At 42.9% G+C, this 7718-nt stretch overlaps 1 pseudogene; it reads left to right on the forward strand.

Annotated features, from left to right (window-relative positions):
• Positions 1-6617: 6617 nt before the first annotated feature.
• Positions 6618-7718, forward strand: LOC138177567 (WD repeat domain phosphoinositide-interacting protein 4 pseudogene; annotated as a pseudogene).

Consider the following 7718-nt stretch of genomic DNA (forward strand, 5'->3'; position numbering starts at 1 on the left):
ACTGCATTGGATGGAAATATTTACCCCTGAAACATGATACTCAGTTTTGCTGGGTAGGTGATTCTTGGTTTTAATGGCAGCTCCTTTGACCTCTGAAATATCACATTCTAAACCCTTCAGTCCCTCAGTGTAGAAGCTGCCAGATCCTGTGTTATCCTGATTGTGTTTCCACAATATTCAAATTGTTTCTTCCTGGCTGCTTGTAATATTTTCTCCTTGATCTGGGAACTCTGAAACCTGGCTATAATATTCCTAGGAGTTTTCTTTTGGGGATCTTTTTCAGGAGGTGATTAGTGGATTCTTTTAAACTCTATTTTGCCCTTTGGGCCAATTGCCTCAGGGCAATTTTCCTTGAGAATTTCTTGAAGAAATTTGAATTCCAATTTTTTGATTATGGCTTTCAGGTACTCCAATAATTTTTAAATTCTCTCTCTTGGATCTATTTTCCAGGTCAGTGGTTTTTCCAATGAGATATTTCACATTGCCTTCTATTTTTTCATTTGTTTGGATCTGTTCAATAGCATCTTGATTTCTCATAAAGTCACTAGCTTCCATTTCCTCCAATCTAATTCTGAAGGAATGATTCTCTTCATTGAGCTTTTGATATTCTTTTTCCATCTGGCACATTTGACTCCTTAAGGCATTCTTCTCCTCATTGCCTTTTTGAGCCTCTTTTGCTATTTGAGTTAGTTTATTTTTTAAGGTGTTATTTTCTTCAGTCAGGTTGTTGACTCTCTTTTCATGATTTTCTTGCATGATTCTCATTTCTTTCCCAATTTTTCCTCCACTTCTCTTATTTGGTTTTCAAAATCCTTCTTAAGCTTCTCCATGGCCTGTAACCAATTCATATTTTTCTTGGAAGCTTTTGGTACAGGAGTTCTGACTTCATTGTCTTCTTCCTGCTCCATGCCTTGATCCTTTTTGTCCCCCAAAAAGGAATCCAAAGTCGGACTGCTGTGCTTGCCTTGCTTCCCCTGCTTGCTCATGGTGCCACTCAACCACTTGACTCTTGAGCTTTTTGCCACAGCAGAACTGCTTTCAGAGAGGAGAGCTTTGTCCCAAATTGCTGGGGTTTTCACAGCTGCTGGAGCTATTAGTTGGGTGCAGTCTCAGAAGCCTCCCCTGGCTCTGGCACACTGGCCACACACCCCAGGACCTCCACCCAGGACAGGGATCCAGATCCAAGCAGGTAAAAGCAAGAGCAATTATCCCTCAGACTGGTCACTTGGTCCCCCTACAATTTTCAGGCCAGGAACTCTGAAGCAGCCAAGCAGCTGTGGCTGCCACACCTCAGCCACTTCTCCCTCTGGGGCAGAGGCCAGACCACACTCCCGGACTCCCTGTTCCCATTGACCTCTCACTTTGTCTTTGGCATATATGGGTTTATAATTCTGGAAACCACCACAGCTGCTGGTGTTCCACTTTCCCAATGTCCCTCTAGCTGTGGCTGGTTGGGCCACCCTGAGGCTAAAGACTCATACTCAGGTGGGGCTGGGCTTGGCTCCTAGTACCCTGAGCTGGACACTTCCTGCTGGCCTGTCAGGCTGTCTTCAATGGGAGTTTTGTTTCTCTCTGTCACTTTGTGGGTTCTGTAGCTCTAAAATTTGTTTAGAGTCATTTCTTACATGTATTGGAGGAGGTGCAAATGGGAGCCACACAGAATTCCTGTTTCTACTCCGTCATCTTGGCTCTGCCCCGCTGCCATTTTTCTATGATTTATTTAGAGATAGTGATTGGACTAATCGGACACTTGTAAGCTATGGTCCCAAGCTCATATGTTGGAGCTGGAAAGGACCTTAGAGATTATTAAATGCAACCCTTTCATTTTATAAAAGGATCTGAGGCTCAGAAAGGTCAAATGACTTGGAGGGGCCAGGGATTCAAAAATAGCTTTGGAAAGAATTACTGAGGCTATCACGTCCAACCCCACCATTTTAAAGAGAAAACTGAGCCTCAGAGAACTTAAGTGACATTGCAGAATTCTACAACTTGAAGTGGGATTCAAACCCAGGTCTTCCTGACTCCAAGTAAATTATCTTATCTTTATCTGGTTTTGTATTTATATCCCCAGCACTAAGCACAATGCTTGGTTCAGAGTAAGTACTTAATAAACATTTTTCATTCCATAACATTTGCCCCTGGATTATCTCACTTTCTTTGGAAGGACACCAAGAGAACACAAGGAAAGACTACTGATCAAAATTTGAAATGTCTAGGACAATAGTTCTTCAATGCTTTGGTTTTAGGATCCTTTCACATTCAACAATTATTGAGGAACACAAATAACTTTTGTTTACATGGATTATATCTATCAATATTTACCATGTTAGAAATGAAAACAAATAAAATTTCAAAATATTTATTAACTCATTTAAAATTTCATTACATGTATAACATAAATAGCATCAATATATATTTTATGAAAAATGTTTTCCAAGAGAAGAAATGAATGAAAAGATTGGCTTTGTTTTAGAGTCAGTTTTGCTATAAATGCTTTGAAAATGCAAATTTGTGCCAATGAGATTTATATATTAAAAATCAAAACATAAACCAGATTTTCCATTTGTTAATGTTAGCTTACACCCTCTAGAAATAGCAAGAATGCAGAAAGCTGCACTACTTCAAATAATTTACAAGCTACAATCCTTACCATACCCATATGCATAATAAAATTTCAGGTCTTTTTCAAGGTAAAGTGGCATATTTATCATATATCATTTTATATAGTAGGATAAAATTGTGGGATGATAAAGGTTAGTCCCCACTTTTGCAGGCCACCTCCCACCACTGCACACACCCACATCCACACCCACCCAAACACACACACACAGATACACAGACACACACACACACACATACACACACTGTTATGGGAATTAGAATCTGAAGATCTTCCCTGCTCCTTGACCCTTTGACAGGCTTACGTGACTCTGAGAACCTTCCTTGATTTGAGAATATACTCTGTACCCTAATAGGCTGAATGTACTCACCTGGAGCCTGTAGAGGGAGGCTTGTTTTTCAGGAATGCCCACACCTTGTTACTTCATGATTGGGCAGTGATTCAAGAGGGTTTGATGGTCTCTGACCCAGGAGAGGGTTATATATACCTTCATGTGAGGTTTTGCTCTGTGGCTCACTTTGGGAAGAGTTGCGTAATTTGGCCAGATGAGACTCTGGTCAGCTGTTGAGCCCCTGGCTTTGAAAACCCAGATATTGGTGCTTCCTTCTCTGGTAACTAACTAGGTATGGATGTAATGGTCAGACAGTGGGATACCCTGCCTGCTGATCTGTCTCTGTCTGCTTGTAATTTCTGTTTGTATTCTCTTATGCTTGATTGATTAAAGTAAGACCCATTTTGAGTTGCTTTGCTTTTGAAAAGCAAATTGAAGAACCTGTACTAACAGCCATCCTGGGTATGCTAGGGTGCTTGCTGCTATGCACACACACACACACACACACTACTTCTACCATGGCCCATCCCCAATGTCACTTTCTTCCCTAGTCATCAAAGACACTTTGTTACCTTAGTCATTGACTTTGGCAAGCCTGGAACTTGAGAGCAGGTCAAGCAACAAGGTACTTCCAACTTTTTATAGTATTATTTATGTATTTCTCAGCCATGTAACATATTTTAAACTGTGCTAGAATTTATATTAAGTTCTTATCTTTTAAAAAAATGTATAACTGAAGAAGTTTTTCAGTTTTATGCATTAACCCATTTTCACAATGTGCATGAATGCAGGTTAAGTGAGACTGGTTAGATAATTGGGTTGTTTTCCCTGAAGAAATGCATGCTCCCTGAGTCACTGTTCTTATTTTAGTCTTTGTATGAAGAGCACATAGCAGACTATCTGGTATATAGCCAAGAATTTCTTAATCCTTCTGGGTTGATTGACTAAGCTAAAGTACAAGAGACTTGGGGATATTAGGAGACTGTAAGCTTGGTATGAGTCAACAATATGACAATGTGGGCAAAAAATGAAACATAGCTTAAGTCTGCATTAAGTGAACTGTGAGAGGAAACAAACCATAGAGAATTAGTCTCAGACACAGGAAGACATGAATTCAGCTCCTACTTCTGCCACATGACTTTGTGACCCTAAATCATTTAAGTTATAAGTGTTAGGGGTAGAGCCTCGGCTGACCTCTCCTAACATTCTCCTCCAAACAACTTTATAAAACAAACAAAACTCAAATCAAATTCTGGTGTGGTATATCCAGCAAAAGGTTGGGGTAAGATATTTTTCCAACCCAAGACAACTTAGGAGATCAGAAGTGAAGGTCTGTTAAAGGAGTGGTGATCTGCCTGGAGTGCAGTACATGCAACATCAGCAACAGGTTTTGGAGGCAGCCCCAATAGCAGAAGCAACAGCTTTCAGAGCTTTTAGCCAACAGAACCTGAGGCTCAGAGAACTGGTCTGAAGGAGATTACAATTACCAATATTAAAAATAAAGAGTGAATGCACCACCAGTGAAGATGAAATTAAAGCAATTGCAAGAAGTTCTTTTGTGCAATTTTATGCCAGCATATCTGAATGACAATCCAAGTGAAGTCCATGAATATTTATAAAAATATACATTGTCCAGATTAACAGAAGAAATAGAATACTTAGATAACCATATCTTAGAAAGAAAAAATGAACAAGCCTTCAATTAGCTCCCTAAAAAAAAACCCCAAGACCAGACAGATTCACAAATGAACTCTCCCAAGGTTTTAAATAAAAATTTGTTCAAATATTATGCAAACTATTTGGAAAAATAGGCAAAGAAGGCATCCTAAAAAGTTCCTTTTATGACACAAATATAATACCTAAACCAGGAAGAGCAAAACAGAGAAAGAAAACTAAAGACCAATATCCTGTGAAAATTTTAAATAAAACATTAGCAAGAAAATTACAGTAATATATCACAAAGATCATATATTATGACCATTATATACCAGGAATGCAGTGCTGTTTCAATATTAGGAAATATATTGTTATAATTGACCATATCAATAATAAAAACAAAAAAATTATGTGATTATCTTATAGATGCAGAAAACCTTTCTGACAAAATACAATACTTATTCCTTTTAAAAACACTATGGAGCATAAAAAAAAGTGGAAATTTCCACCAGTACGCATTGTCTGTAATGGGGATAAGCTAGAAACTTTCTCCCATATGATCAGAGGTAAAACAATGACATCCATTACCATCACTATTATTTAATATTGTGCTAAAAATGCTAGCTAAAAGCACAGAGACATGAAAAAGAAATCAAGGGATGGAGCCAAGATGGTGGAGTAAAGCAAGGACTTGCTTGAGCTCTCTCCCAACCCCCTCCAAATACTTGTAAAAAATGACTGTAAACAAATTCTAATGTTGCAGAATCCACAAAATGACAGAGTGAAACAAATTTCCAGCCCAACACAATCTGGAAGGTCAACAGGAAAGTCTATTGCACCAGGCTGTGAGAGGAGTGCAGTTTAGTATGGGCCATGCTGACACAGACATGGTTGGAGTAGGCCTCAGGGGACTGAATCATTGGCATCTGTGGCAGTTTCCAGACTTCTCAACCCACAAATGCCTAAGACAACTTAGAAGGTCAGTGGGAAAGGTCTGTTTGGACCTGAGTGAGAGAGGAGTGTGGTCCAGCCCCAGCCCTGGGGAGGTGGCTGCAGTAGCAGCAGCACCAGCAACAACAGCAGCAGTGGCTACTTCTGGAACTCTTGGCCCATAGATTGTGTGAGGATCAAGTGGCTGATCAGAGGGGGATTGCAGGGAACTCTTTGCTGGCTCTGAGGCAGGACTCTCTTGCTTTGCCCTGCTTGAATCTGGGTCGTAGTGCTGGGTGGTGGTTCTGGGGTGAGGAGGAGCTCTGGTGTGGTGGATATTGTGGTTGTGGTAGAGAGAGAATCCTCTTCACAGTTCCAAGGCAGAAAAGAGTGTTTGTGGTCACTCACAGACCAGAGCAGGGACCAGAAAAGGAGTAAACACATCTCCTATGATACCCCTTTGGAAGAACTGAAAATATACAGGTCCCTTGAAGTATCTCTAAAAATAGCTGCAAAAGTCCCCTGAACCTTGGGACAGTACATCCTCTACACTGGAAGCAGAATCCTAAATTAACAGAGAGTTAAAAATTCAAGTATTTGGCTTGTGAAAATGAGCAGTGTGAAAAAATCTCAGACTATAGAATCTTACTTTGGTGACAAGGAAGATCAAAACATACAACCAGAAGAAAACAACAAAGCCTCCAAGAAAAACATGAATTGGTTGCAGGTCATAGAAGAGCTCAAAAGGATTTTGAAAATCAACTAAGAGAAGTAAAGGAAAAATTGGGAAGAAAAATGAAAGTGATGCAAAAAAAAATCATGAAAAATGCATCAACAGCTTGCTAAAGGAGACCCCCAAAATACTGAAGAGCATAACACCTTAAAAATAGACCAACCGAAATGACAAAAGAGATCCAAAAAGTCAAAGATGAGAAAAACGCCTTCAAAAACAGAATTGGCCAACAGAGAAGTCCAAAAATTCACTGAAGAAAACAATTCCTTAAAAATTAGAATGGAGGGCAGTCTCGTCTCGCCTCAGCGGGACTCGGTTCTTGTAACTCCTCCCCCGGCTCTCCCCTAGCCGGAACTTCGCTATGGCTCAGAAGCCGCAGCTCCGCGGGATGACCAGCCTGCGCTTCAACCAGGACCAGAGTTGTTTCTGTTGTGCCATGGAGACGGGGGTCCGGATCGACAACGTGGAGCCCCTGATGGAGAAGGGACACCTGGATCACGAGCAGGTGGGCAGCATAGCGCTGGTGGAGATGCTCCACCGCTCCAACCTGCTGGCCATCGTGGGCGGCAGTGGCAGCCCCAAGTTCTCGGAGATCTCAGTGCTGGTTTGGGACGACGCCCGCGAGGGCCGAGACTGCCAAGACAAGCTGGTGCTCGAGTTCACCTTCACCAAGCCCGCCCTGGCCGTGCGCATGCGGCACGACAAGATCGTCATCGTTCTGCGGGATCGCATCTACGTCTACTCATTCCCCAACGACCCGCAGAAAGCTTTTCGAGTTCGACACCCGCGACAACCCCAAGGGCCTGTGCGACCTCTGCCCCAGCCTGGAGAAGCAGCTCCTGGTATTCCCGGGCCACAAGTGCGGCATCCTGCAGCTCGTGGACCTGGCCAGCACCAAGCCTGGCACGTCGTCGCCGCCCTTCACCATCAACGCACACCACAGAGAGGTGGCCCGCGTATCCCTCAATCAGCCCGACACCGTGGTGGCGTCAGCCTCGCAGAAGGGCACTCTCATCCGCTTCTTCGACACGCAGACCAAGGAGAAGCTGGTGGAGCTGAGGCGTGGCACCGACCTGGCCACCCTCTATTGCATCAACTTCAGCCACGACTCCTCCTTCCTCTGCGCCTCCAGTGACAAGGGCACCGTTCACGTCTTCGCCCTCAAGGACACCAGGCTCAACCGAAGGTCGGCCCTGGCGCGAGTGGGCAAGGTGGGCCCCATGATCGGCCAGTAAGTGGACTCGCAGTGGAGACTGGCCAGCTTCACCATCCCCGCCGAGTCCGCCTGCATCTGTGCTTTTGGCCGGAACACCTCCAAGAATGTCAATTCCGTCATTGCCATTTGCGTGGACGGCACTTTCCACAAGTATGTCTTCACGCCTGATGGGAACTGTAACCGGCAGGCCTTCGATGTGTACCTGGACATCTGCGACGACGATGATTTCTGA

This window comes from Petaurus breviceps, unplaced genomic scaffold (assembly GCF_028583685.1).
Source record: "Petaurus breviceps papuanus isolate PSGF00001 unplaced genomic scaffold, PetGlider_PUasm1.0 90444, whole genome shotgun sequence".
Classification (NCBI taxonomy): Eukaryota; Metazoa; Chordata; class Mammalia; order Diprotodontia; family Petauridae; genus Petaurus; species Petaurus breviceps.